At 32.9% G+C, this 25,738-nt stretch overlaps 1 long non-coding RNA gene and 1 pseudogene across 2 annotated transcripts; both read right to left on the minus strand.

Moving 5' to 3' along the window:
* Positions 1-11,362: 11,362 nt before the first annotated feature.
* Positions 11,363-12,260, minus strand: LOC145799118 (uncharacterized). Its single transcript, XR_014341136.1, has 3 exons — positions 12,111-12,260; positions 11,946-12,004; positions 11,363-11,844 (listed from the first exon to the last, which is right to left on the minus strand). It is a non-coding gene; the product is annotated as an uncharacterized LOC145799118 (long non-coding RNA).
* Positions 12,261-14,643: 2,383 nt separating this feature from the next.
* Positions 14,644-16,228, minus strand: LOC114304791 (putative F-box protein At4g22030 pseudogene; annotated as a pseudogene). Its single transcript, XR_014339954.1, has one exon. The product of XR_014339954.1 is annotated as a putative F-box protein At4g22030 pseudogene (transcript).
* Between the last annotated feature and the right edge of the window lie 9,510 nt (positions 16,229-25,738).

Raw genomic sequence — 25,738 nt, forward strand, 5'->3', positions numbered from 1 at the left:
TTGGGTTGAGAGAGTATATAAAAAATATAAAAAATCTCATACGTGTAGCAAAACCCATCGCACGTGTGGCAAAAATATCCAGTCCCCCAATTTTCTACTACTTTAAAAGCATGTGCATAGATGAGGTGGGGGGTGCGTCTGCATGTGTGGTGAGGCTTTGAAAAAAAAAACACTGAAAAATGTTTTTTGAGCCTGCATTAATTGCAGGTGCTTGGTGTGGTGCGGTGCACGCCGCACGTGCGGCCTACCCACACGTGCAGGAAGTTTTCTGATTCAAATTGGACTCTTGCTTTATATGCACAAGCGTGGCCTGGTGCGGGGTCTGTTCGCACGTGCGTGGAACAATCCTGCACGTGCGGGATGACATTCCAAAAATAAATAAATAAATAAAAATGCATTTATTTATGTATTTAATTCCATTTATTGTATTTCTTTATAAAGAAATTAAAAAAAAAGATTTCTTTCTTATATATATATATATATATATATTTTTGCTTTATCTATTTCATTATAACTTATTTTATAAAATTAAAAATAATAATAAAAAAAAAAAACATTCGGTTTTCTTTGTTCAATTTATTTATTTATTTATTATCATTTATTTTTTATTTTGAAAAAAAAATTAATTTCAACAAAACCTAACCCTAGACCCTATTTTGACCATCACTTTCCCAACCATTCTCTCTCTTAACCCCACAAACCCACCAACTCATCACACCCCCATTATCACCAACTTCTTCTTCATTCTTCTTCTTTCAACTTTCACTCACCACCACTTTCCCATCGGAACATCACCATCCTCTCCGTCTGGCGATCACCGGCGATCACCAATTTTTTCGGCGAATTTCCATTCTTTCTCCACTCTTTCAAGGTAACTTTTCCTTTTTGTGATTTGTGGGAGTAGATTAGTAGAGTTTTGTTTTTGTTCAAATCATGATCTATAGTCCATCCTTAAAAAAATAATAAATAATAATAAAATTGTGCAGCCAAGAAGACGACCGCTACACATGTGGCCAAATCCGGCGCACGTGCGGTACCTTTCCCCCCAAAAATAATAATAAAATAAATAAATAAATATTAATATTATGCTTAGCTTTTCTAATTCATTTTAATTATACTTGGCTTTTCTAATTCATTTTAGTTCCTAGGTTGTCTATTTATTTATTTAGTTGTTTAGTTGTTTATTTAATTATTTATTTAGTTGTTTATTTTTTTTAATTAATTATTTCTTTATTCTTTATTAGTTTATTTTATTACTTGTTAGTGTAGTTTGTTTTCATTTGTTTAATCCATCGTTATTTATATAAAATGTGAATGTGTCTAGTTTATTTTATTTTAGATTTCATATATTGTAAAAAAAAAAAAAAAAAAAAAAAGAGTTTATTTTAGGTTCAATAGTTAGTTTCATAAATAATTGTGTAACTAGTTTAGTTGTTGTTATTTTTATTTTTATTCATATTTTATTTTAGTTCATTTATTTCTCTATTAAAAAAATAAATAAATTTCTAATACTTTTTCTAATTCATTGTATTGTGCATCTATTTATTTAGTTGATGAGATATATTCTATTATCTCAGTGTTACTTGTTAGTTTAATTCAATACTTGTCAAAATGTTATATGTAAGTTTATATTATTCTAGTTTATTTTGTTCTTTGTTAAAAATAATAATAATAATATTAATTAAAATAAAAATAAAAATAAACAAAAATGATGAGAATTGCATGTTGTACATCAATGGGCAGACTTGTACTTTAATATTTTGTTTTATTCTCATGTTGGTTCCACATGTATGTATATGTTTTTGGTATGTACAGGAAATGAGTAGACGGTTATCCACCCGGCCTCCAAAAAGGCCAGTGGTTCCATTTCCTCGGCGTCACCATCGCCACCGTCACCACCATCCTCGCCACCACCACCGGTTGGGTTGTCACGGCCAGAGTAGGCTTCACGTCTACTTCACAAGCTCACACAATTCCAACTTAACTATTTTCAGAATGACCCAGTCACCTCTTGGACCGTTGAGCAGCTCCGCCTCCAGCAACATTTGGGCCTTTGCATTGTGACAGCGCCCACTTATCCTCGTCTAGTACGACTCTTTTACCAGAACCTGTATGAGTCACTCACTGAGGTAGGATTGTTGTCCACTATTGATGCCCATCTCATCAGCATCACAGAACCCATGATTGCCGACGTGTTGGGGTTCTTTTCCATGCCGGAACACCAATCCTTCCCGGAAGTTGAGAACCAACAACCCATACACAGCCTCATCCAAGAGTACTTCTTGGGGGTCCACGATGACGCAAGTTACACGTGCTTGCGCTGGAGCAAGCTGCCTAGCCACTTGTTATTCATTGATTCCATGATACATAAGAATTTCCTTCCGCTTGGGCATAAAGCTGAGCGCCGCTTGGAGCTTGTTCGGGTCTTACATGGTTATTAGCATGGCTATCAGGTCCCGCTTGAGCACATTATCTGGATGCATATGCGAAAATTTCTACAGGAGGCAGGGCCTCAACCTATGCAGAACCTGACTTGGCCGCTGCCATTTGCCAATTTGCTTACACTTGTCTTCGAGCTGAACGGCCTTCCCATTGATTCGACTGAGGAGATTGATAGAGCTTATTCGACTTTCAGGCAGTGGGAATGGCAGCATAGCATATCTCGCATCCTGCAGCAAGTTGGTGCCCCGGTTGATGACGCCCAAGACCTCGTCCATGACCAACCACCTCATCCTGCCTCCTATGTGCCTCCCCAAGGAGACCCATTCTACATGACTCACGAGGAGTACTTACAAGGTTCAGCACTCTATGGATTAGCTCCACAATACCCTTCGTAATCACCACTAGAGTCTCATGGGGTTGCGCACGGATTTTCAGGCCCATTGAGACTATTCTCAGGTGGCTTTTGATCAGCTCAACGCCCGCCAGCTCAACATTCAGCAATCAGTTGCATCACTGCAAACTGACTTTTACACATATCGAGAGTCAAACCAGCAGCGTTTTGACCAGCTCGACGCACGGGTTCGGGATGAAGCATTCGAGACGCGGTCATTGATGAACGCCTTGTTTGCCCAGCATTTCCCGCCACCACTGCTACCGGATTCTCAGTAGTACCAGCCTATATTTTACTTTGTCTCTTTTATTTCTATTTTTCTTTTTAGTTATTTCTTTTTTCATAAAAATTATAAATAAAAAAAAACAGTGTATGTGTGTTACTATTTGCCTACCTGGATGTGCACTTATAATCTCTGGTAATATTCTTTCATTCCTATTTACTTAGTTTTTACTTTCATTGAGGATAATGTCATATTCAAGTTGGGAGATGAGGGTATTTTTTTTTATGCATTTCTATTTGACTCATAATTCATGCTTATACCTGTTTCACTTGATTGCATTACTTCACTTGATGTGACTCGTTGTTAGTAGGGTGATAATATTTGCATATGTTAATTGGGGAGCATAGTAGACTGTATGAAAAAGGTTTATTGGGTAGATACTTGCATGTGATGTTTGCACTAGGAAAGTTGTTTGTGTTTGTGGTATTAGTACACTTGTCATGAGTATGCCTTAATTCACATGAACATACTATCATAGCGGTGACCTCTTTATTATAATCCCTGGTCCACATCATTGATAATGGCTAGGGTTGCAGAAAAGAATAAATAATGAGCCAAGATTCTTTAAAAAAAAAAAACTTGACTTCTTTGGGTTCGTAGCCTTTTTAACTCGAGTTATTAAGCCCGTAAGGGTGTCTCTACACCTAATGCCCTAAAATCGTCTGGTTTGGGATTCATTGGCCCAATACTTGCTACATGGGTTAATCAGAAAGCTTAAGGGACTTAGACATTGCACAGTTAAGGAAAAATAAGGAGAATGACTTGTTTGGATTCGTAACCTTTTCAACTCGAGTTATTAAGCCCGTAAGGGTGTCTTCACACCTAATGCCCTAAAACCGTCTGGTTTGGGAGTCATTAGCCCAATACTTGTTACATGGATTGATTAGAAAGCTTAATAGATCAGGACATTGCACAGTCATCTAAAAAAAAAATTTGAGATTCTTGGCTGCAACAGTTTAGTTTTTCTGTATATGTTAGGTGTTATTATGAGTTACACTGGGCTATTATAGTGGACAGTTAACTAATATGGAGATTGCACTTTACGCCGAGGGTACTGATGATTTGTCTACTAGCATGCACAAGTACAGGAGACTTTACTTTTGTATTAACTGAATTATAGTTTTGACTCAATAGATTCCTTCATGCTTGTCCACTGTGCCTTTAATGACTCATTATGTCTTAATATCATACTGTAGTGGCACATAAGTTGATTGTTAGGTGGAGTAGTGTGGTTAATTATTGAGCATATATGAATATGTTAATATTTGTGGGTATCATTTCTGGAAACCCTCACGAGACTTTACTCGTCCACTTGGGGTAATTTTGTGATTTAAAGGCTTGTTGCATATGCTAAATGCAACCGTTTTCCCACGAAAGAGGAAATAGCTAGATTTTATTTAATTTTATTTTATTTTTATTACTTGCTTGAAGACTAGCAAGTTATAAGTCGAAGGACGTGATTAAGGCTGAATTGTACAACATTGAGGCCGTTAATTAGGATCTCTTAATTTTACTTGCTTGTCAAACTATATATTTTATGTCTGTTTAATGTCAATCAGGTTATACATAGTGGGTGTTTGGGTAGTGGATTTTTTTGTAGGTTTTTTTAGTTGTAGGATATTATTGATTTTTTTTTTTTTTTTTGTGTTTGGAAAGATAGTTTGGTTTTTTTGTGGTTGGATGTGATGTTTGTGAGAGAAAAATGAAATGATTATGGGGTTTGATGTGCTATTTTGTTTGGATTTGTTTTTTTTTTTTTTTTTTTTTGTAACCAATTTGCCTTTTAGTGAAAAAATACAAAAAAAAAAAAACCAAAAAACTTCCTTCCCAAACACCTCCATAGCCGAAGCATAAAATGGGCAAAAATACAGAATTTGCAAAGAAAACAGCTTCCCGCACGTGCGTTGACTTTTTTCGCACGTGCGTTGACTTTTTTGGGAAAACGGGCCCTATGTTTTAAACTTGTTTAAAAGACAGTAGAAGTATAAATAGGAAAGAAAAAGGCTGGATTAGGGTTCGGAAATTAATTCCAACAAGAGAGAGGCTAGGGTTTGGTGAAAAAGAAGAATTCTCAAGCTTTCAAGACAACTTCCATTGGGGCTTTCATCTCTCTCATCTCTTCCATGTCTTCTCACTCCTCCATGAGTGGCTAGGTTATTCTTTTCTAGGGTTTTGATAAAATCGTAGCCATGTAATAGGATTTTTCATATGCTTTGATTATGATTCGGTTTGAAACAATGTATGGATGTTTTAGAAGTTTATAATATTTATTTTTTTCATCTCTTCAAGTATTTTACTCTCTCTAATTGTTTAATGCTTTCCATACATTAGTTTCCTTTATGTTTGTGTTCAAAGTACGAGACAGGTCATGTTACGAGAAACGGGTTGTGTTGCTACCGTAGTTTAGAGCAAACACCTCGTGCTACTTGAGATGACTTGTGCCTGTACGTTGAATGCAACAACCCTCTTGATCAATATTTCAAACTTTTAGTTGTAAAATATTGGGTACTTCAAACCAGATTGCAATTGATAGCCAATGTTTAATCTCGTTTATTGGTTAGTGGTGAATTCTTTGCCCTATGATTTTTCCCAAAAATTAATATGTCAAACCCTAATTTTAATTGTCAATTTAATTTCTCCTTTTTAGTCATAAAATCTCTCAATCTTTTTAATCAAAATTAATTTAGGAATTTAGCGATTAAATTAGTCTAATTTCACAATTGTCGCTGTGAATCGATACCTGGACTTGCTATTATTCTAAAAGAATTTGAATGGATCCAACCTGCATCAACAATCCAATGTGGAGTAGCCATATCCACCACAAATTTGGCAAGCAAGAGAGGAAGCAGATCAACCTCTGCCTCTAGAGACATTTGACCACCATGATGATTGTTCGAAAGCTGGAGACATTTGAGCACTTGAAAAATTGGAATAGGTATTGAATGAATTCGATCCATGAGATCTACCACCTCGACTGTCTCTGTAAGATCGTCCTCTGGATCCATAAGAATGACCTCTATTATTATAACTTGAAGAATCTCGAGAAAAAAAGAAAAAAAAAAGCCACAATTAGCTCAGTATAAAGTTTGTGAGGTTTAGATTCAACACATATGGCTTCAGAAATGAGAAAAGAAGCTAGTTCATCCATCAAAATGAATTCGAATCTAGATTGAATTGTTGTCTTAAAAGCATCATACTCATCTGGAAGGCCATTCAAGGTAAGAAGAACAAGGTCTTCATCATCAATAAGCAAGAGCCAATTGACTGACCAGGTCTTTGATCTTAGACAATAATCCTCCATTGAATCAGCTTTCTTTGTAATACTGTTTAACTTGTTCTTTAATTGATGAACATGAGATCGAGAGAGAGAGGTGAAATGTTATGCAATGCAGTCCATACCTCAAAAACGAAGAACACTGTAAGAAATCAGGAATTAGCGGCGTTTATAAAACGCCGCTATAGGCTAGAAAAATGCCGCAAAAAGATAAAACGACGTTTATAAAATTCGTCGATGATGCGGCCGTCGTTATATCTTTGTGACGTTTGAAAAACGCTATGAAAGACTTTAGACGACGATTTCTAAAACGCCGCTAATTCTTTACAGCCGTTAACTATGCACGTTAAAGGAGTTATCTTTGACGTCATAATGACGACATTTCGCGACGTTTTTAAGAAAAATGCCACCATTTCTTTCATTTTAAAAAAAAAATGAAAAATCATAATTAATGATCTTTTGACTTTTGTTCAAACCAAACCTATATCATCCATCACCATCCTCAAAATATATACCATAATGTGAATGAGCATTCATTTTTCAATTTTCCATAAAATAAATAAATAAATAAATAAAACGCCTTTAAATACAATATGACAATACAAAATCATAAAAACAATAATATTCAGTATGCTCTCCAAATTCTCTGAAAATAACTTCATCCACAACTCTCTTCAGCTTCATCAAGTCATCAATCATCTTCACCAAAATGATGATTATATACCTGAATCATCCAATTCCATTAACACAACTTCAATAAACTTGAATGGTTGAAAAATCTACATACTCTTGCATACCATGTCAAAAAGGCTAGAAAGATAAGAAATTATGAAATTTGCAAGTGCATGTAGAATGAATTTTTTTTTATTTATACATTGTATTCACAATATGTGTACTTTGAAAGTTTGGTTTCATCAAACAACCATTAATATAACATAGAGCAAAAGCATTAGCAACCATGAGAAGAAAAAATCAAAAAGTAATGTCAATTACAAACTAGTCTATGTTTACTTACAATAGGTTTACCAGTCACCACAGCGGGTGAGTAGCCATGAAATTTCGATCCATGCCATTGTCTGTTTCAACACACGACAATCAAAAATGAGTTTAAAATTTCAGCAAACATTAGAAAGCGTACACATGGAAAGTACTTAACAGCATTACTTATTAACCTAAATAACCATTAACATCTTCTAATGCTGCCTTCTTTACAGAAGCAATCGATTCAGGTAAAACTTGAATACTGGATCACATCATCTCCAACTTCGATAACAAAAATGTTAGCTATTTGTTATCTCTTGATCTTCAATTTTCACTTCTCTATTAACACAATGTTCCAAGTAAAAATGTAAAATCATTATAAGTCTAAAAACAAGCATGTCAATATTACTGCAATAAACCTCACGCACACAGCAGGACATATAAAAAATCATATGAAAAATATGCACAATATCCCAGAAGTTAATAAATGCAAGGAGCTGCAGAGGAGAAACAGATGATTTATCGCATGTTGCCTCTCATTATCTTATTTACTTCATGAGTACAACAAACCAAAAACTACCACAGGTTTCACGAAAGCAATCCACATAAATATACTACTTTTCAAAAGTCAAAGTCTAATAACACCAATAAACAATCACCAAGCACTTTTTTCTTTTTTTAAAAAAAAAAATAGTATCCTCTTACATAAAGAACCCTGTTGTTCATACTTGGTTTAATAAGAACCAACACCTGTTGAGACAGGTTATGAAGTTTCAATCCTTTATTTTGGTAGGTGCATGGCAAGGCTATAAGACTGAGTGATCATAGAGTTGTATGGGATCTATCAGTATGTTCCCCTATAATCAATTAGTGGGTGAATGGACCTGATCCAACTTGAAGTCCATCAGGAAGGTGGGTCGTTCGTTGTATGGTGGACTTTTACAATCCAATCTATTTGCTTGGTTTGGGTTTTTTAAGCCCAAACACTAGATTCTTTGCCTTCATGCACCAATGGAAATCTCTTTAGTTGTTGGGCTGTGGATATTTGCAAAGAAAACTATCAAAAAATTAAAAATCAGCAGAAAGCCCAAAAGATGATAGCCCAAAAAATTTACCAACCAAAAAAGTCTAGAAAACTATTTGTTGAATTCAATTGGGAAGAGGAATTTAGGTTTTGTGGTCAATTTCTAACCAGTCTTTGGGCAACTCTCAATACTATTTGGGTTGAGTCTAGCAAGCTTTTTGACAACCAAACTCATCTGAATTGCACTGTTATAGCTTGGCACACTATACCATATTATAAATAATATGACTTATTATGTGACCATTATTATAAAAGAAATACTTCTTCAGACTTACATAATTTTGAAAAAATTTACAATAATAATATATAATTTATTTATAATGTTAATTTGATCTCTACAACTTCAGCAGCAATAATTTTACCCTGTTGATCCTTTATTTTATATCCAAATTGATAACAATCATTAAATCAAAAAAAAATGATAACAATCATCATGATTGTGAAGAGAATGGCCACGTGATAAAATAAACAAAAATAAACTAATTGGCGGCTCATATAATTTCTCCCTTAGGCTAATTTGATCTATGCACTGTACATTTCTCCCTTAGTGTTGGTGCATAATATAACTGACAAAACAATAAATGAAACAGTGTTATATAATCAAAGATGAATAGTAAATATTAAATGTTATAATAGTGTTCAATTCAACAAGTGCTAAAGCAAGTGGAAAAAAGAAAATGAATGTTGACTGATTTTATTTAGAAAATGAATTCGTGTAGTTTTGAAAGCTAGCTCGTAGTGAGAACCAGAGGATTACCACAAAATTTTCCAACCAGAGCAATGCAAATTAACTGCATACCAGCAATTTTCCTCATATAAAACTTTTCATTTACAGCAAGAGGAATCTTACCTGCATGCATCAACAATTGATGTTATTTACTGAGCAACAAGTAAAAGCCAACATTCAATGTTGAGCTTAGAGTTGATTGGAAAGGGGATGACACATGACAATACCAAAAATCAAAATCCAACCAAAAGAATCACAACATAAAGCTAGGAAAAGGTCCAAGAGGCCAAGAAACTCTAGAACATATCAGAAATACCAATTATAAATAATTTCTTTAGCAACATAAACAAAGCTTATATGAATAACAGTGCAAGTAATTGAGTCATCATATAAATTAGCCAAATTTGCCAGTACCAAACTTACAGCCATGGATTGGTAAACATCATAGGGTACAAGATGAAATGGACAAACCAATAAATGGTTTAGCATCTGAAAACAAAACACAGAGATTCATAGAATTTCTCTAGACTCAGAAAAGTGAGAAAGGGCAATTTTACCATTCTGTTTCTATTTATGTAACATGACAGTCTCCCAACCTCATCTTCCTCCCTCCTACTCTATATGTCTCCTATCTCATACCACTCACTCTTTGTACAAAATCTTTAAATGGTCACTCTACCACCACACCTCCAAATGCCAACAAACAGAAAGGGAAAAAATAAATTAGCCACTAGGCTCTATTACACATGACCAAGTGTTAATGTTACAAATAATATTTCTAACTGTTTTTCCAATAGCCCATACAATATGCCAATACCAAGGATATATTTGTCTAACACTACTCAATAATAATATACACTCTCAACGCTACCATCCTCCATTTTTCAATAGATTAAATATGGAATCCCTTACTCATGCAAATATAATGATGCAAAGCCAAAAAAAATTATCTAGATACCACATTATATAATAAGCCCTGAAAAATAAAATGTGAATGTTGATTTAGTTACCATGACTCCCTCAGCATCTTGCTCTCTGGCAAGGTCTTAAAGAAACCAAGTGGCACTTCCATCACGCGCAGGGTCCGCAAAAACCTCCTTCAAACAAGCAATGAATTATTACAACACGAAGTCAGTCAACAATTGAGATCCAAAAAGAGTGATAATGAAATTGAAACAGATAGAGCATCATACGAAGGAAACAAATTGGAGAACTATTAAAAGAAAAATGCATCAATAACCTGATGATCAGGGACTTGTCGAATGTTGCTCATATCCTGCAAGTCCAGCACAAGTTCATCAGTCAATGGCCTTGTCTAGTGTTCAAATATTAATGAACCCTTAAATATGTATACATAGATATAAGAACTAACCTGAAATCGAAAAGGGAATGTGCTGGCTATTGCGCCACCAAACAAGGGACGCTCGACATGGTAATCTTCTGCCATTTTTAGCAATGTTTAGACCCAATAGTGCACTTTTCCCAACTAGAAACAAAACACCCATCAAAACCAATTACACATTTGTGCACTCAAGACATTTACGAAAGTCATACTTGTTTTGTGTTGCACAAAATCAGACAAATCGAAACGTTAATTTCTAAAATTTTGGTGAATTGAAAGTACTTACTTGTGAAGTGTAGAAAGCGAAGCAAATAGTAGGGGCAAAGAAGAAATCAAAGTTCTCAATTTTACTTTATTTTTAACTGTCAGATTTTAATTAGGAACCAACAAACATTTCAATTAGGCACAATGTCAAGTTGAGACATGTCAAGTGGAATTCACGTGTAAGCTTTGTGTTTTGATTAGTATAGATGTTTGTTGGTATATTTGTTAGTATCCAAGGCTGGCTCTAAGTTCTTGGGGGCCTTAGGTGAACTGTTTTAAACTGGACCCTTTATTCATAATCACAAAAACAAAAACCAAAAACAAAAAAACCTTTGTGGGTAAAATGAAAAGTACCTACAATTTTATTTTTCATTAACATGATTTCATTATCAACTGAATCTGAGCTCTTTCTTTGTTTCTTGCCACTAAAAAAATTACCAAGAACTCCCACTTAAGATTGAATTAATTTTTTTTTCTTTTTTTCATATCATGAACTATACTTTCTAGGAAACATGATTCTATATAATCAACCCAAATTGAAGATAAATTTAACCCATAAATATTATCTGAAATTTAATAGGAATTCAACCCAAAATCCAAACTATATAAACACACATATGTAGTGAGACGATCGAATAAAGAGAAGAACAGAGAAAAAGTAAGAGAAAAACATTGAAAATTTCTTAGCTGCCTATTTGTGGAACAAACAAGAAAATCTATTTGAATCAAATACAACTGTAGATCAAAACTATTGAAGCCGAATTTATCCCAAAAAAAAAAAAAACTATTAAAGCCGAATACCTGAGAACTGAAAAATATAAAACAACCATACCTGAGAGAAACATAACCCTAGATCAGATCCAAATCATCCATACCAAGCTCGAGCCATCGTTTATGGAAGAGATGAGAACCAAGATCGCCGATGAAAATCGAAACCTAAGCAAGAGTTTATTTAAATGGAACACAGATCCAGATCGTTACTGTGTAGTGATGAAAATCTCTGAATCTTGAGTTCACTCATAGTAAGTCTAGATCAAACTCGATGAATAACAAGCCCTATAATGAAAATCAAAACCCTAATCAAATGTAAATACAATAATTTTCAATAATAAATTTGAACAGATATGAAAACTAGTAAATAAATACAAGATCGCTACCATGAAAGCTCTGTATCTCAAGTGAACTCAGCAACTCCAAATCACGAGCGATTGGATACCTGAATCCATGAAAAACGAAGACCTAGATCGGTAAAGATTAAGGGAAATCGAAAAATCTCGAAGGGAAATCGAAAAATCTCGAAGGAAAATATTAAATCCTAAGACCTAGTGCACAAATCGAAATCGAGATCCAGATTGAACAAGAAATCGTTGAGATTAGAAGCATCAATCTCTCTGTAGATCTATAAACTCCAGGAAGTCTTCATTGCTGTTGCATCCACGGCTCCTTAACCAGGGCTAGTGAGAGAGAACCATTTTAGAGAGAGAGAGAGATAGAGCCACTTGGAAATGTTTGAATGAATAGATATGGGTTAAGTCTCTGTGAAGTTAAACAGACTTGCCTCATTGAGACAATCAAAAGGGCATCCTATAAATTTAGGTGATATTACTCTTTGAAAAGCGTGTCTGCCATTGAGATGTATCACAACGTTTTTAAAAACACCTTGATGGAAGCACCACCGTAAGCAATTTTTTTTGTAGTGGAAAATGAATAGATAAATAGATTACAGGTGACAAAGTTGCAGAAGTGCAACTGAGCAAGTGAGCATCGACAATTTTTCATTGCAGATATGCAAGATTATCAACCTCTGAACCAGATGCATCTGTAATCACTTGGGGACATGGTATAGTACAATCAACAAAGCCAAAAAGACTAGTTGCAGTCAAAATATTCCGCTTTTGATTTTTTCAGATCAAGAAATTTGAAGCATCAAGTTTAATTGTGATAAACGAGGAAAGATTGGAAATCAACAAAGAAAGATTTGAAGGAATAGAAGCGCAGCCATGAAAGAAGGTAAAGAACTCGAGTTGAAGAAGCCATGGATACCACAGCATTGATACCATGAAGAAAATTATGATTCAATACTCATTGTTTATTATTCTAGAATATTCAAGGTATCCCAAATAGAATGATACATCTGCTATATATACCACGCTCACATACTCTTTAAAAAATATCTAACACAATTACACACATGCTCTATTTAGTTAGTTATAACCAATTCCTAACAAACTTGATGAGCTGGACACATCTCTTGAGCACATGTTAATTTCCCAATTGCAATTGAAGCAGTTATAGGTGGAGCTGCAACTGAAGCTGACTATAAAGATGAAGCTGAGGCTAAAGATGACACTCTCGAAACTCTTGAGGCCTTTGCTTTTGAAGACATTGCATCAATATACTCCACACTAATAATGTGACAATTTATTATAATATCTAAAATAATTCTTTTTTTCATACCTTATTTAATCATCAACTAATCATCTCACTTAGATATCATTAAATTGAGAAAGTGTGACTTCAAAGTAAGTTTGTATATCATTTTCTATTTCAATAATTTGTTCAAAAACAATTGCATAAGTAGAAACTTTCAGCATATAATGTTTAGTCAAGTACAAGTAGAAGTGTAAAAATGGCCCGCGACCTAGGGTGGGTCCGACCTGGGCCCGAGCCCAGCTTGGCCCGCTCAAGGCTCACTCAATGCCCAGCCTGTCTAAGGCCTAGTGTCATTTTTTGTGGAAAAAAAATAGAAAAAAAAATAAAAAATAAATAAAATCATGATACTCCATAATATTGTGATCACATGCCTATATTATGATATTATTGAATGATTATCCTTCGGTTAAATCTTAGAAAAACGTATTGATAATATAGGAAAATTATTAGGTACTCTCGGAGTACCACATGTCTATACTCTTTCACCAACCATAATTCATCATGCCCTTTTATGTTCCTCAATCACCCAGCACAAAAATAAAATATCTCATTTTCTCCATCAATTATAATATCATGAAGCACAATGTGACTATACTCTCAAAATATTCAATAATCACCCGATAATATATATGACAACACGTCAGGACACCATGTTGATATGTATATTCACCAACGTGGCATGGCTAAATATTTGAGCGAATCTGGGTTGAGGACCAAATTTTGAAAGTAAATCCATATTAGAAAATCAAAAGCCTAACATTTTCAATTGATCAAAATCATACGATTCTGTTATTGTATAACCAACTTGGTCATGTTTAGACAATTCAATTTACTTTTTTCCTCTACTTCAAAACCACATGGAAGAGCATATGTATATTGAGTAATGTTATATATACCAATTAATGTACTAACTAGTGTACCAATTGATGATATGGCATAATTTAATATGTTTTTGGTATTTGTAATTTAGATAATGAGTGGGGTCAATCATAAGGTTATAACTAGTGTTAGTACATTAATTAGTACGCTAATTAGTACACGTAGCACCACTCATATATATTACTTTAATGAGTGCTTTAGCTAATTCAAATCTCTGTGACTTGCTCGAGCACAGCTCCATGAACTTGGCTGCATAATTAAAAACTTTTGAACTTGTAAAAGAAAGTTGAAAGTTGAGTCTAGTAAGACCAACAATATTGAAAACTTGTTGGGGAAACAATATTAAATTCTTTTATACAATGAGATTTGGGGTGAACAACATTTCAATCTTATATAATTATACAACAAAAGCTGCTATAAGCACTTGAAATTATTATTAAAGCAGGTCTAGAAAAACAAGATGTATTTGCAATCTGACTATTTTTTACGACATTATTTTCATGTATCGGACCTGTACCACTAAAGAGGTTAACAACAGCTTCCTTTGACAAAGAGATTAAAACCAATTTTTTTGATTTTTTGATTTTATATCATTCCTTTATTTTTTTACACACTTCAAAAAAAATTAAAGAACCAACCTTTAACCTACTTCCCAAAACAACGTACGTGAAGCTATCCTTTCACATAACTATACATTATATACAACAACTTCTAAAATAGAAAATAAAAATAAAAAGTATATGTATTCACAATCAGAAGAGCTTGCTTGCAAATTCATCAATGGAGTTTCCATCTATATGCGACGAGGCTGATGAGGAAGCAAGGTCTCTAAGCTCTGATAAGCTTCTTCCCAACTTCAAACCCACCTTCATCTCAAACAGTTCTCCATTTTCTCTCTTTTCCACTTCTCTCTCAAGTGTGGATTCAATTGATTCCTGCAAAAGTCCAAAGAAGCCTGAAGAGTTTCTGTACATCTCAAACACCATCCCAACTTGCCCTCCATGCTCTATTGTGTTAACTACACTTGCTAAAGCTGCGGCAACAACCGCCACTGGTCCATGGGAAAAAGATGCCCCAACAGCTGCAACACCAGTGAGAATAGGGCTTGAAATGGCCAATATTTTGTTAATCTTTAACACCAAGTTACCTAATCTCACATAGTCTACAATGTCTTTTCTCTTCAATACTTCAACAATCTCCTTCATTTCCACTTCCATCTCCTCACTCCATCCATTTCTCTCTCTCTTCTCCCAATTAACCTCTCTTTCTTCATATACTTTTCTTTCATTTTGGGCATGTTTTGATGGCCACCAAACAGCAGGCTCAAATGTTAAAGGAAACTTTTCAAGCATGACTCCAAGTAAGGGAAGTGGGTATGCTTTGTCAAGTGCCAAAACCTTCTCCATTGCCTCATTGACATCATTTTGATTGACGTCGCGAAGAGCCAGAATGATTTCAATTTCTCCATAGATTTGCTTAAACAACCGGGCAGCGCTGCGCTGTTCTTCAGCAAGTTGTGATGGTTGGAGCTTGTTCATCACCATCAACATCCCTGTGGCTGCACAAAACAAGAGTGTTGATGACAATTTAAAAGCAAAAAGTGGCACTCCAATGGCAGCAATAGTATTGCTTGCTGCAAGTCCTGCCATGGTCGCGGCAGAGAGAGTGATTGTGTTGATAGAGCTCAGAAGAAGGGCGTTCCAGTTGTCTCTCTGTTCACCGATGGTTTTGTGCATTTCTACTCTGTCAGCTATGGCTTCTAAGATTGCATAAAGCTTGGCAGTGGAAATGTCAGTGGACAGTGGAGGTGGTTCATCGACTATTGTCGGGCAAGTTGTTTCATCGCTTTTAGATAGGATTGTGTCTGTGATTGTGGTTGTGGTTGCGAATATTCCATTTTTTATATTGAATTCATGTACCAAGTTTTTGGTTGGAAGATTTGAACTGGAAATACAAGCTCTTCTAAGCTTTGAATTATGTGTGGCGGCATTTATTCTGTTTGAAGAACAAGATAAAGGGCTTGAAGATGAAGAAGAAGAAAATAGAAGAGTTGAAACTTTTAGGGTGGCCATACTGGTGATCTCTCTCTCTCTCTCTCTCTCATATGCTGATACATAGGAGGGATTTGAAGGATGAGAATGGAAACGTAGAGATGAATGTCTATATATTCTATGGCCTGTTTGGTAAAGGAATTTTTTAAGTTAAAATAGTTAACATTTAAATTATAACCGTTTTATTTTTTTTCTCACAACAATCAAATCAACTATAAAAAAAAGTCAACTAACTTCTCAAACACAACTTAAAATTAACCGCGAAGGGTTGGCCTAATGGTGTGGGTTTGAAATTTAGGAGTTTGTTTCTTTCTAACTTTCCGGTTCAAAACATCTTGGATGCTATCAATCTTTATATTCAGCCAGTCTATACAAACCTTTACTCTAACTTTAATTGGGCCTCTACTAGTGGATGGTGAGATTAATCCCCAAATATTAGTTGTACCCAAAAATTAGTTGAGATACGGGTAATTTAACTCCGACACCCTAAGTTATTAAAAAACTTATCAACATTAGAATTAGTCTCAGAAAAACTTAATAGTAAATCTACGGCAGCGAACCCTAAGAGAAAAAGGCATACTGGAATTTAGGTGAGAATGAACACACAAATATACAAAAAAAAAAAAGCATACTTTATGGCCTAGTCAAGTTCATACTTTATGGCCTAATCAAATTCATCCTAAGTGGAGTAAGGTTCAGACCTCAAATAAATTTTAATCATATAATATTTTATATTTTTGTTTCTTAAGATTGTAATTCTCTTCCTTAAATATCTCAATTACATCATATAAAGAGTGAGACATAATAATGACAATCTATTAATATTTTAAATTTAAAAAGAACTTTTAAATTTTTTAAATAATATAATAAAAATCTTTCACTTTTTTTATAATTAAGATAATCACAATCCCCAACTCACTCCCATTAACTCACGTATCACATTCTAATGATAACGTGTATTACCGTTGTTTTGTTATGAAGTTTTCTCAAGAGTAAGAGTAGGGTTAGATTGTTGAAAATATTGACTGAGCTATCAGGAGGTTGACTAGGCCCACGGGTGACCCATTCTATGTTCAAAAACAGAGGCCATGATGGGTAATGGGCTGTGGTCCAAGTCTTGTGTTAGAGGACGCAGTAAAAACTCATATTAAAAAGGCCAACTTCCGCGTGTCATGGCATCATGTTAATAATAATAATATTATTACTAGCGTGTTTGGTTAAGAAAGCCCAACTTTTTCGTATTGTCCATGTTTTTTGTGCAAGTTTTATAAGACCGTTGTTTAGTCTTTTTTTAATGAAAAAATTGGTGAAAAAAATCATTTTAAAGGGAATTTGAGAAATTAGACATAAGATAAAATTTTATTTATTAATAAGAATACAATTTGATCGGGGTTGAGATTGAGGTTTTGATCATTTGAGAGAGAGCGAGAGAGAGTTCGGAAACGTTGAGTTGAAAGAAGTTGGAGTGAGTGAAGCAAAACTCGTCGAAGGGAATGGTGGTGCAGTGGTCAGAACAAATCTCAAAGAATCAAATTTCACCTTTTTTTCATTTCTCTCTCTACTTGTTTGGCGAAGCATTCAATTTGTGAACACTCAAACCCTCCCTTGTTTTCATTGACACATTCTCTCTTTCATTTGTTCAATTTCCTTCTTCTCACCCCTCTCTCTATATATATATATATATGTGTGTGTGTGTGTGTGTGTGTGTGTAACATTGATAAGAATTTGTCATTGAAGGGTACGCTTTGTTTCCATTCTCTTACTTAAATCAGACCTACTAAACTGCGATGCTCTCTCTACTATCTCAGTTACTATATAATTCTTACATTTCGACAAATAGGTCCGTTTTTAATTTTATTTCTTTCATGGAAATTTGATTCAGAAATGGACTCTACTAGAACTTCTTCTTTTTTTTCAAATATGATCACTCACCTTTTGCAAGTACCTCATTTTCTCTATATTTTAAGGGTATTTAAGGTTTTTTTTTTTTTTTGGGTGCCGCCGGGGGGGGAGGAGGGAGGCCTAAAACGATATTTATCTATACAAATTATAGGACAAATAAGTTAAATAATTTGCACAATAAATTAAATTTGGATAGATTAAAAAAATACTAAGATAGATAAGCAAAAATACCAAGACAGATAAATTCAATTTGCACAGATAGCAAAACTAATAGGACAGATAGATTCAATAGATAGGTTGATTTCAACAAATAGAGAGATATGGTGATTTCACCACATAGTGTCCTTTTGACTTAAAGATATTAGAGCTTGGGCTTAATGGCCCAAAAGATTAAAAAATGAACCTATGGCTTGAATACCTTTTTTTAATTCAATCTTGTTATATTCCCTAATTGAGGCCTTCCAATTCCACTCCTAATGACATGGCTAAGACTCATGTGGAGTAGTCTCACAATCCTCTCTCTCTATCTCTATCTCTCTCATCTTTAGTCTTCCTAATTCCACATCATTGAATGTGGAATTAAGGGGACCAAATTAGGGAGATGAATCATTTTTCTTTTTATTTTCAGTATTTGTGTTGGTAGTTTACTTTGGCTTTCATTTAAAGTTAGGGTTGTTTTTGGGAACTAGTTATTTTAGTTGATTTTTTGACCTTTTACAAATAGAAGTGCATAAAAATAGAGATGAGAGTTAAATTTTTGATAGTAACTTTTTAATTTTTTGACTAAAATAGGGAGTTCCCAAACTTGCCCTTAATGTTATAAAAATAATTTAATTAAATTTGAAAAATTAATTATTAAAAAGCATAGCTTAAGAAACCCTAACCGTTCTCACTCTCTTTAAGAAACCCCAACCTCTCTCTCTCTAAAAAACCCTAGCCTTGCTCCCTCTTTCTCTATTCTATATGGGAAAGAAGGTGGTGGTTTTAATCAACATCTCCCATTCGTTTCTTCTCTCACAGCTTATCCTATTTTCTTTATTGGTCATCACCATGCTAGCCACTATCATTCTTCTCGTCTCCATCATCGGCTTGCCACCAAAAAAGCTTTCAGATCATTACTCAAATCTAATTCTTGACTGAGATCCAATGCTGCTAAACACGCTTTTATATGCTGAGTGACCACCTCATATCCAGAATATTTTTGTATTGTAATGTAGAGGCTGCGATTAAGGTACCATAGTTACCAATTGCAACGATGAATGAATCATGAAGCCAATGCTTTTTTGGTGGTGATTTTTTCTTTTTTTTTTTCTTCTTCTTCTTCTTCTTCTTCTTCTTCTTCTTTTTTTTTTGCAATAATATATATCTTTCTATGTAAAGGATTTATCCTCCATTCATGGAGATTTTATTTTCCTTGTGTAGAGGTTTTCTTTTCTTTATCCCTTTTGGGATCTATTTTGCACCCTGATATACTTTAATTAACGACTTATTGTTGGATGTGCTATATATTAAGTATCAAGTTTTTCCATAAAAATAAAAATTAAAAATTAAAAAAGTGTGATATGTGTTTCTAACTTTTATTTTATTTTGTTATGGTATTTGATTCTCTGAAATTGGTCATTCAACTTGAAGGGGGGCATTTGGATTTGGTGGGTTTATTTTGAAACCGATCTTGATGATGTAAATCATTCGCTTTGCAGAACTCATTCAATAGAATATTCATATAAAAAATTAAGATGATCGGATGTAGGTAACTATAATGTTTAAATCACATTTGTTTTTAAAAAATGAACAAAAATTATAATTTTAAGAGTAACCATCCATTTTTTCTAATACAAATGTGATTCAACCATACAGCTATCGACATCCAATGATCTTACATTTTCGTCTGAATATCGTACTCAATGAGTACTAAAAAGTAAACAATTTAGATCATCGAGATCGACTCTAAAATAGATCTACCAAATCCAACACTCTTTCAAGTTAATATGGCCAATTTGAAAGAATCTAAACCCTTTATTATTAATTTTTTAAGTTTAAAAAAGTTGCATTTAATATATAATAAGAGAAATGGTTTGTGAGATTCGCATGCTGTACGACTCACACTCATAGAAATAGTGTATAGTTTTTTAAGTAATTTTATTTGTACTTCTAGCAATGCTCATATTTCTTGCACATGCAAACAAGTGACATAATTTTTGAATTTCTTCATTTTGTTACTTGGTTTGTCTCCTTCTAGTCTTTCTTCTCTATTGTTTTTTTATTTTGTTTTTGGGAGACACGCAAGTTTGATTAATCAGAATTCTTGCATAATAAGTTTTGTGTTTTCATTTTTGTTAAGTTCAATTTTTAATTTTATTTTATAGAATAATGCGTTTGATTGAAATCATTCATTTTATAACAAAATATTTTTTATACCTCTAGTCTTTCTTCTCTATTTTTTTTGGTTTTGTTTTAGGGAGACACGCAAGTTTGACTAATGAAAATTCTTACGTAACAAGTTTTGTGTTTTCATTTTCATTGTTAAGTTCAATTTTTTTTTTTTTATAGAATAACGCAATTAGATTGGAATCAGTCATTTTATAACAAAATATTTTTATAAAGAAAGTTATGGGAATATTATTGTTATATCATTGTCAATATATTATAACTTCTTTTTTTTTTTTTTTTTTAAATGTGATGATTTTTTTTTTTTTAAGCGTAACGTTGATAAGTGAAGGACATATTTTTTTGTTCCAACAAATCCAATATAATAATTGTACATATTTTTTGCTCTCATACCGCATCTCTTTTGGCTGAAACCCCGGGGTTGTTTAGGCAAGCCTTCTTAAAATAAAAGGTAATTTATACTGATTTTTACTGAAATTTTAAGATATATAGTAAGTTCTATAATTTTGATATAATTATATTAAATTTTTTAAGATTTTAATTCAGATAACAGTTCATCAATAATTCGTTAGTCACATAGATAAAAATATGATATTATCATATTTTTTTCTTATCTATCCTTGTATCTTTAGACTATCTACATTAGTTTTAGTTTTAGTCCCTTATATATATACCAAAACTGTAAGTTTTAATGTATTTTTTAAAACCTTAAAGGAGATCAATGTAATTTACTAAAATAAAACATTTACAAAAGAAAAAAAAAATTATAATATTATCACCACATCATTCTAATATATTTTTCGAATAACTTTCTCTTTTTTTTTCATTTTTCATTTTTCATTTTTTTTTTTTGAGGGGGGAGGGGCGGTGTTAGTATAAGAAAAAGTGTTTTCACGTTCATTGAGCAATGTTGATACAAATTTTTTTTTTTTTTTTTTTTGTTCAAAATAAATATGATTGGACTAGGGCCATTCATTCATAACAAAGAAAACAAAATTTGAAAAATAGTATCAATGACATATCATTCTGCATACATTTTTCATATAGATTTATTTTTTATTTTTTATTTTGGGGGGGGGGGAGTTTTATCATTTCCTTTTTAATTAAAAAAAATCAAGAATTATAGAAACCTAAAATTTGACAACTTCAAAAGAATTTTTTTTTTGATCGGCAAAAAAAAAAAACTTTATTGATGAGAAGCAAAGTAATAAATTGTGTGTTAGCAGTGCAATCGTTTGGCATTGGCTAATATAACCAACTTTTTTGTGTTGAGGCTTTTTTAGCCTCGTTTGGTTTGGATTTTTTGGCTTTTTTGATTTTTGTGAGAGAAAAAGTGTAATAATTATAGGTTAGACGTGATATTTTGTCTTATTAACTTATTTAGTCTATTTTGTCATTTTATATTTTTTTTAGCTCCAAAATGATAGCCAAACCAGAGCTAAAAAAATATTTGTGCGCATAAGTTCCATTTTAGGCAAATAAAATTATGCAAAAAGAAAATCATATACAATTAATCATAATTGTCAATATTTTTATTTGAAATGAAAAACTTGAAGGCATATCACTTTAAATCAAAATTTCATTTCAAAAAATTGTTTATATATTATTACAATTCTGTTGTATATGGTGTGATTAGAAGTTATAAAACAAATCAAATATATTGAATTATAGCTGGTTTGAAATTGATATGTTATAAAAAAAATATTAAATATTTTTGAAGTGTCATGTGTCTAGGGGCGACTCCACACAAGATCTAATAGGGTCCTGGGGTTGCAGAACCCATCAAGTTATCAAAAATCTTTATATTTTAATTTTTTTTTTAAATATTTAAAGAGTTCGCTAAAGACAAAAAAAATATAAAAATTTTAGTATATATATTTTTGTATTTATTGGGTTTTTTTAAAAGATTTTTCATAAATATTTTATTTTTTAGATACAATTACGTTAGGTACATCTAAAAAATAAAAATAATTGACTAAAGTATGATTTTTCATCCTAAAGACAACAAAATAAGAAAAACAAAAAACTCTAACTGTTTTTGAGAACTCAACACCAAACAAAGTGAATGTTGTTTAGTTTAAAAATAAAAAAATTACATGTCAATGTTGGCACAAAAAAATATTTACAAATTAATGATAAATTTTATAAACATTAAAATGCAAAATAATAAACTTTTCTATCAATTGGTAATTAATTTTTGAATATTCCACTGAAATATAATTTTTCCAAAAAAAAGAAAAATTTGTTATATGCTTGTGGGTGGACCACATCTATAAAAAAAAATTAAAGTCACCACTGCATGTGACATTATTTACATAATATTTTTAATAAATAAGAAATTATGTATTTATCTGTAAATTTTTTATTACATAATTAGTCTAAAGCACTACACAAGTAATACCATATATATATATATATAGGAAAATGCATTTTACCCCAGCTGGGGGTGACACCCAGTGAGGTGTCAACTGGGGGTTGGTCCGAAAAAAATAGTTTTTTTTTTTTTTTTTTTTTTTTGATTTTTGACCAGTGGAGGCACGCCACGTCACTGGGGGCGCGACCCCCACTGGGTGTATGAAGCAAAACCGATATATATATTGGAGCTCTAAGGCTACTGAATATTAAATGATTGCCAACGTGTTAAAACCAACCCATTCTGTCCAAACCAATCCATCCCGTCAATGTATGGTGTAATTTTATTATTTATTTATTTATTTATTTATTTATTTCACAATCTAGTTTTGCATTTTATTTCTCATGTTCGGTACACCTTATATGAGTAGGAACAGTCATTCTATTTGCTATCGACACTGTCATCGCCACCACTACCCTTCTACTACCACCATACTACCACTACCTCGTCCACTGCAACCATCGCCACCCTATCGTCACCATATTACCGCCACCACAACCACGATCCTACCACCGCCACAACTATCATCTTGCCATCATTGTCGCCACTATAACCACCACTGTACCACAACTACCTATTACCACTGCCTAACACCACAGCCTACCAGTGGTGGAGACAATAAGCGTATTTCAAATATATCCCCTATACCATTATAGGGAAAATTATTGGAAACTCCTATCTTGGAGAGTTGTAATCTACCAAGTCCCATTTTTAAAATTAATAGACGTCCAAGTCCTATTTTTTTGGTAATGTGATCTGAAGGATCCCATTATGTAATTATGGAATGGTTTTTCTGACTAATGTACCCTTTTTTTTGTGGTTGAAACGTGTGGGTCATAAATAACGTGGACACTCCTACATACACTACTAAACCCAAAAAAAACTATAGTAAGCTTTTCCCAAACGTTACATACACCCACATCATAAATGTTTTCCTAAACGTTACATACACCCACATCATAAATGTGCTTTTCCCAAACGTTACATATACCCACATCATAAAAAATTATAGTAAGCTTTTCCCAAACGTTACATACACCTACATCATAAATGTTTTCCCAAACGTCACATACACCCACATAATAAAAAAGCTATAGTAAGCTTTCTCAAATGTTACATACACCCACATCAATGAAAAAGGTATAGTAAGTTTTTCCCAAACGTTACATACACCCACATCATAAATGTTACATACACCCACATCATAAATGTTTTCCCAAATGTTGCATACATCCACATCATAAAAAAGCTATAGTAAGTTTTTCTCAAACGTTACATACACTCACATCATTCAAACATAATATCACCAAACCCAAAACAGTAAGTTCATGGGCAAAACTGTCCACCCCCCAAATAATGGGACCTTTGGGTATACAAAATTAAATATGAGACTAATTAGATTACAATCCCACCTTTTAGGATTTATGGGTCAATTCCCCAAAATTATATTAGCACCTCCTAAATTATTTTAAAGTACCTAATATTTTTATTTATAAAAAAAAAACCTCTATATTATATTTGAAAAAAAGAAAAATGATATACAAATAGAATGTTTGTGCAAAAATTTTATATAGAATAAGTTGGCATCTTATGGTTCATTCATTTTTAATCAAAATATCTATTATTATCTTTGTAATGTCACAAATGACATTGACACATCATTCTGATAAAAAAAAAAATTATATGAATTTTATATTTGCAAATCACTTTCTTTAAGAAATATGAAAATATTCTTTACTCTTAGGAGCGGACTTTATCTTGAACAAATTTGCACTATCGTTGTATTCTTCACCCATTCTCCCTTCATATTTTATATTTTCTTCAATTTTCTCTACTTTCTTTTTTTCTTTCAAATATTGAAATTTGGAATTTGGAATTTTTTTTTTTTTTTTGTAGGTTTCTTTTAATCTATCTTGTAATAAAAAAAAATCCAAACATATATTCTAATAAAAAATAATTTTATTTAATTCATTTGTAAGTATTTATTGAGGTTTGTTCTTAGTAATAAATGTTTAAGTTTAATAAATCAAGTTGTTGCTAATTATGAGGGGGAAAATGTAAAAAAATTTACAAGACAGTGGGAAGTGAGAAAATTATTTACTAAAAGATGGGGTGAAACTCTGTTTTTTTTTTTCACAAAAAAAGTTGTATCCCATATGTTTATAATTATTTTTGTTAATTGATTTATAATTTTCTCAAAAATTTAAAGCTTCAATTATAAAGTGTCCCCCTTTATCAAATTCCTAACTCCGCCACTATTGCCTATTTTACCATAACCACCACCCTACTATCACTATTACTACCGTACCACCGCCACTCTACTATGACCACCATCATCGTTGCCATAAACACCACCCTACCATTGCTACCGCCTACAGCCACCACCGTCACCGCCGCAATTACCACCACCTATTACCATTGCCTACCATCATATCACCTTAATACCATTGCCACAAACACCATGCTACGACCACCACTTACCACCACTACAACCACAACCCTAACACCACCACCACAACATACCAAACTACATCCATCATGGATTCTGCCGCCATTGCTATCACCACACCACCTCTTCCACAACTATCAAATCTATGATGCAAAAATTTAAATTGTTGTTACTAATGTAATTTAAAAAAATTATTCCATTTTATTGGTTTAATAAGTACAACCAAAATGACACTGAGAATTATCATTCTATTCTTACATCATTCCATGTTAGCACCCAAACAATGGAATGAGAATAAACATTTCATTCCATTCAACCTTCTATTTCATTCCTACTCACATTTCATACTCACTTCGTTTCATTCCATCATACTAAACATGCTCTTAACATAATTAATTAGATGACACGCCCATACTTTATTTTCATTGTATTATT

Source organism: Camellia sinensis, chromosome 9 (assembly GCF_055761805.1).
Source record: "Camellia sinensis isolate YWXY chromosome 9, ASM5576180v1, whole genome shotgun sequence".
NCBI classification, from domain to species: Eukaryota; Viridiplantae; Streptophyta; class Magnoliopsida; order Ericales; family Theaceae; genus Camellia; species Camellia sinensis.